A 6,463-nucleotide genomic window follows, 5' to 3' on the forward strand; every position below is an offset into this window, starting at 1 on the left:
AAAATATTAAGCTAAGTGAAAGAAAACAATCACAAAAGGTCATATATTGTATGATTCCATTTACATGAAATGTCCAGAATAAGGAAATCTATAGAGACTAAAAATAGATTAGTGATTGCTTCAGGCTGGGGGGATATTGAGGTGATAGCTAAGTGTACAGGGCTTCTTTTTGAGGCAAAGAAAATGTTAATAAAACTGATTAGAGTGATGGTTGCCCATACCTTTGAATACACTAAAAAGCACTGAATTGTACACTTTAAATGGATGAATAGTATGGTATATGAATTATCTCAAAGCCTCTATTTTGAAAAATCTTCAGACTTTATAAAAAGTTAACTCAAAATAGATCATAGATCTAAGTGTAAAGTGCAAAACTTTAAAACGTCTAGGAGGAAAAATAGAAGAAAATCTACATGACTTTGGGTTTGGTGATGAGGTTTTAGATACACCACTACCAAAAATGTGATCCAACAAAGTAAAAATTGGTATGTTTGGCTTTATTAAAATTAAAAACTTCTGCTCTGTGAAAGACTGTTAAGAGAATGAAATAAGTCACAGACTGGGAGAATACATTTGCAAGACACAAATCTGATAAGAACTTGTAAACAAAATATACAAACAACTCTCAAAAGTCAACAATAAGAAAACCCAATTAATAAATGGACAAGAAATTTGAACAGACACCTTACCAAAGATGGTAGAAAATAAGCATATGGATAGCAAATAAGCATATGAAAAGATACCCAACATCATTTGTCAATAGGAAAATGCAAATTAAAATGACAATACCACTACACACTTATCAGAATGGTTAAAAAAAATTTTTAATTGATAATACCAACTGTTAGTGAGGATTAGGAGCAACAGGAATTCTCTTTTTTAAAAAATTTATTTAATTTATTTATTTATTTTAATTTTTGGCTGCATTGGGTCTTTGTTGTGGTGCGCGGGCTTCTCATTGTGGTGGCTTCTCTTGTTGTGGAGCACGGGCTCTAGGCGTGTGGGCTTCATTAGTTGCGGCACGTGGGCTCAGTAGTTGTGGCTCACGGACTCTAGAGCACAGGCTCGGTAGTTGTGACGCATGGGCTTAGTTGCTCCGCGGCACGTGGGATCTTCCCAGACCAGGGCTCGAACCTGTGTCCCCTGCATTGGTAGGCAGATTCTTAATCACTGTGCCACCAGGGAAGCCCGCAACAGGAATTCTTATTCATTGATGATGGGAATGCTAAAAGATACAGCCACTTTGGAAGACAGTTTGTCAGTTTCTTAATAAGTTAAACACACCAACAGTCCAGCTTACGTCCACACAAAAACCAACATGCAAATGTTTATAGCAGTTTTATTTATAATCGCCCAAAACTGGAAGCAACCAGGATGTCCTTCAATAGGTGAATGGATTTTTTTAAATGTGGCAAATCGTACAATGGAATACCATTCAGTGATAAAAAAAGAATGAACTAACAAGCCATAAAAGGACATGGATAAACCCTAAATGCATATTGCTAAGTGAAAGAAGCCAGTCTGAGGCTACATTTGTAGCTACATAAATGATTACATTTATATGTGATTCTAGAAAAAGTCAAGCTATAAAGACAGTAAACAGGTCAGTGGTTCGAGAAAGGGAGGGTTGAATAGGTGAAGCACGGGATTTTTTCGGGTGGTGAAACTATTCTGTATGATACTGTAATGGTGGATATTTGACACTATGCATCTGTCAAAATCTATAGAACTTTACAGCACCAAGAGTGAACTTTAATGTGTGCAAATTAAAAAAAAAAATCATGTAGGAAGTTTGGCGATTCCAAGATGGGATGCAGAATGTGACAAAAGAATATTTTTTTAATTTTAATTTTTATTATTATAAATATATGAAACAACTTCACTGAAGGGCATGAGGGAAAAGGTGCTGGCCTAAGTAACTTTGGAAATGAGTAGAGTCTGTAAGACTAAAGGCAAAAGGTACTGTGCATAAGCACTGTACTGCCGTTGACAAAGCTGTTTCCTGAGAGGGATAGGTTAACAATTCTGAAGTCACTATACATACATACTGGAATTGGACAATTAGGTAAATGGACGGCCGGTGTTGGGAGCCAGCTTTTCTACTGTTGGAGTGGAAGGTTACAGATGAGCAAGAGGAGAAGGCTAGGATGATCCATGTGGTAATGGATTAGAGTCAGAGACATTGGTATGAGCTCAAGTGTAGCTTGATATAGATTCAGATGGTTCCATATAGAAATGTTTATAGATATGTGTATATACACAGGTTAGTATACACACACATATTTTCTTGCCCTCAGTTGAGGGCCTAGAAATAACTATATCTCAGCAGCAACAAATGCATCTAGGATCCAGGTCTTGGTTTTAATACTATTCTCTAATAAAGGGGCACCTTAAAGAAATGGCTGATTCTAGGAGTGGGGCAGGAAATATATAACATAAGCCTGGAGCATCTTAAAGTGCCAGAAAGTAAAGAAGTGCTAAAAACAAAAAAAAATGATTGGGAGTATATCAAAGGGGCACAGAAGCAAAATGAAAGAGCTCCCAAAGGCCAAAGTTGGAACAATTTGAGCAATAAAATAAAGTAGTATTGCAATATATCCTAACGTATAAAATAAATATCCATGAGCTCATAGTGATAAAAATAAATGGTTAAATAAATAAACAGAAGAGAAGAGACAAACCTTCCATGCAGAAGAATTCCAAATACTCTTAATAGATACTCCACCCTTCAAGGAGGAAAGCACAGCTGCCCCTCCTTCAGTATGGGCTGCACATAGTGACTTCCTTCCAAAGAGTGCAACTTGGGAAGGAGAAGTGGAGAAACTTGACAAACACTACCTCAGCCAGGTGTTCGAGATCGATCAACATCAACGGTGATGAGGATGACAGTACGTACCCTTGGTATCACGTGAGGAGGAAGGCACTTTACCTTTAGTGTCTTCTTCCCACAAACACATACCCCAGTCTAATCATAAGGAAAATGTCATGCAAATCTCAACTGAGGGACAGTCTACAAAATATATGACTGGTTCTCCTCAAAACTGTCAAGGTCATCAAACACAAGGAAAGTCCAAGAAATTGTCACAGCCAAAGGGAGCCTGAGGGGACATGATGACTAAATGGCATGTGGTATCCTGGATGGGATCCTGGGACAGAAAAAGGACATGAGGCAAAAGCTAAGGAAATCTGAATCAAGTATGGACTTTGGTTAATAATAATGTATATTGATTTTAATGGTAACAGATGTACCATAGTAACATAAGATGTTTATAGGGGAAACTAGGTGTAGAACTCTCTGTACTATCTTCACAATGTTTCTGTAAATCTAAAACGATCCCAAGATAACACTTTATTTTTAAAAAGTCTAAAATTTCATTGCTGGACGGGAACTTAGTAACCATCTAGAACAAGCCCCGCTTTTAGCAAATTAGGAATCTGAGCTCAGGAGAATGACTTGCTCAAGAGCAAATGACCACTATTACACTCTGCTTTCCTTCCTCAAACACTGAATGCTGCCGAACCACTTTTTCAGCTGCAAATACTCTTAATAAACTTTATTCTGTCACTTAATAAATACATTTTGAAAGTGCTTCCTACAGTTGAAATCCTGAGGCACTGTTAAAAAAAAAAAAAAAAAGACATGATTTGCAGAACTCACAGAGCTCAGAATCATAAGATGGCAGTGGTTTCATGTTTAAAAATCAAATTACAACACACTTTGTCTAGGGTCCACACACCTGGAGAATATTGTTTGTATTTTTAAGCTAGGAGCATACAAAATCACAACAGTAGCACATGTGCTCAATTGTATTTATAGGTTTGTGTAATTAACCTTTTACATTTATGTCATAACAATCCCAATGTAAATTTTCTGAGTTTTTGTCTTGGGAGGATCTACTTTGTTTTGTTCTAAAGAATTTCTCCAGAATTACCTCTTCCCCCCCACCCCTCCCCTAATGCTCCGGTTCAAACTTTGCAAATCTGTTCAAAAGTCACATAAAGCCATGGACCTTCAGGATATTAAAGATTATTATAGTTTCAGAAATTGGAAAAAAAATTCCACTTTCTTAAACCTAAAAAAGCTTATATGCTATAAAACCCAGTGAAAATGCTATTCTCTGGGTACAATTTTAAAGGGTACAAATGATTCAGATGGTAATGGAAGTTAATTTTTTAAATTTAAGTGTGAAATACAATTACTGTGAAGATGACTCATAAGTGGGGAATTATACTGAGATGCTAACTATTAGCTAATTTAAATTGTTTACTATTCTTTTACCAGTCATAGTTGTCATCTTTGCTTTGGTAACAAACTACCCTAAAATCTTAGTGGATTACAACACCATGGAGCCCGTGGTTCTGGTCCAGGCCGTGGCTCTGTTTCTCTTGTCTTCCTATTCCCAGGCCCAGGCTAAAGAAGCAGCCCCGATCTGAGACATACTAGCTCTGAAGAGGGTAGGAAACAGAGAGCTACAGGAATTTCGTGATGCCTCTTTAAGCTTCTGCTTAGATGTGGGCATTTGTTGCAGCTGCTCATATCCCACTGGCTAATGCATGACATGCAACCAATACCAAAATCATTGAATGGAGACATACTACTCCAGAAGTCAAGAGCATGGGCAGATATGTATAAGCCTCTTCCAGGAAAGGGGGAGAGTAAAAAACTACAAAGAACAATATAACCCTTCACCTGAAGGATAACTTACTGAACTAGGTAGGTATAAAATCTGATCACCTCTATCCTTCATCGTCTTCATTCTGCCATTTTTGGGTGGTTGTCATAAATAATGCTAATTCTTTCTATAACGTTAAAAGGAAACATTCTTCTAAAAGTTCAAATTAGGGAATTCCCTGGCAGTCCAGTGGTTAGGACTCTGCGCTTCCAATGCCGGGGGCATGGGTTCAACCCCTGGTTGGGAACTAAGATCCCGCAGGCTGCGTGGTGTGGCCAAAAATAAATAAATAAATAAAAGTTCATTGGTGCTGAATGTTAATTAAATTCCAAATAATATTCAAATACTGTACTAGTTTTCCTACTTTTCTGTCCCCAGTGAAGAACAAAGGCTTACAGAGATTCAAAGTTGGCAGAGAACATGAATGAATCTATACCAGTGGTTCACAGCAAGTATAAACATGTAAACATGGAAGTGGAGATATCCAGTATTGTCAGGACGATTACATAGAATTTGCTTTTTCCTTAATCCCCATACCCTCTCGTTGTGTCTCTTATTAATGTCACCTGCCTAAATTACCTATGACTTTTCAGCCTTCTAGGTGACTCCTTTATTTACTGTTTTTCATGACCACTCGCTCCTCCTCCAGCCCATAGCAAGGGTCTGTGATGTACTGTTTCCTGCCATGAGCCAGAAAGAAATGTTCACTGTGCTTCTGTGCTGCTTCAGTCCCTGAGCTCAGAGTGGAGAAATGGGCACGCTGTTCTGGAAAGCATCCATGAGTATTATTCTATGAGCACTGGAGACACTGAGATTTTTTTAAGAGCTATTGGCCTTCTTGACAATTAGGACCCTAGCCCCCTTTGTCTCTTGATAGTTAAAATAATGCCCTATTCGCTGGATTCTAAGACAGCTTGGAGTTTAAGATGCATCATTGGTTGAATAGCTTTGAGGGAATGAAATGAAGTCCTACAATACATGCCTATCCACTGTAAAATATATCCTGATTTCACACATGTTAAAATGGAATGATTATGATAAACAACAAGCACAAGGATAAGAAGAGTTAGAAGAAAACACACATTTATTGAATGCCAGGCACTGTGAGGTCCTATGCAGCTCTCTGCTAAATCAATTTTTATTCTTCATTCCACAAATGTTTTATATGCCTATGCTGCCCTGGGAATACACCAATGAGTAAAACACAACTCCAAATTCTGAAGGATTTTGTAGACCTAGTGGGGGTAGGAATGCTTTCAGATACAAATAGCAAAACCCTACCAACAGTAACCTATACAAATAGGGTTGACAAGAGATAAAGACTTTTTTTTTTCACATATGAGGAAGTCCAGAGGAAGAGAGTCTAGAACTGGTAGAGCTCTCAAAGGTGCCATCAGAGCCAGGTATCTGTAATCTTCCTGAGCCATAACTTTCTTCCTCATAGTCACAATATGGTTGCTTTATCTCCTGACATTGCATCTGCTTTGTAAGCCAGAAGGGGAAAGAGCCAAAAGCCTTTTCTTTCAAAGTTGTTTCTCTCATCCTAGAAAGCCCTCCCCAGGAACTCTGACCTATATCTCATTGACTGAAACCGTGTCTTTGGGTCACCCATGGCTGCAAAGGAGTCCAGGAACGCAAGCACTATTATCTTGTTTACTGATTTCCATATGGAGGAATATTAATAAGATGGTTGGAAATGCATGGTGAGTAAAACTATAGTATCTGACACAGAGACAGATCCATATGACACACAGACAGATCATTCCAATGCAACATGGCAACTAGCATAA

Source organism: Balaenoptera acutorostrata, chromosome 8 (genome assembly GCF_949987535.1).
Source record: "Balaenoptera acutorostrata chromosome 8, mBalAcu1.1, whole genome shotgun sequence".
Lineage (NCBI taxonomy): Eukaryota > Metazoa > Chordata > Mammalia > Artiodactyla > Balaenopteridae > Balaenoptera > Balaenoptera acutorostrata.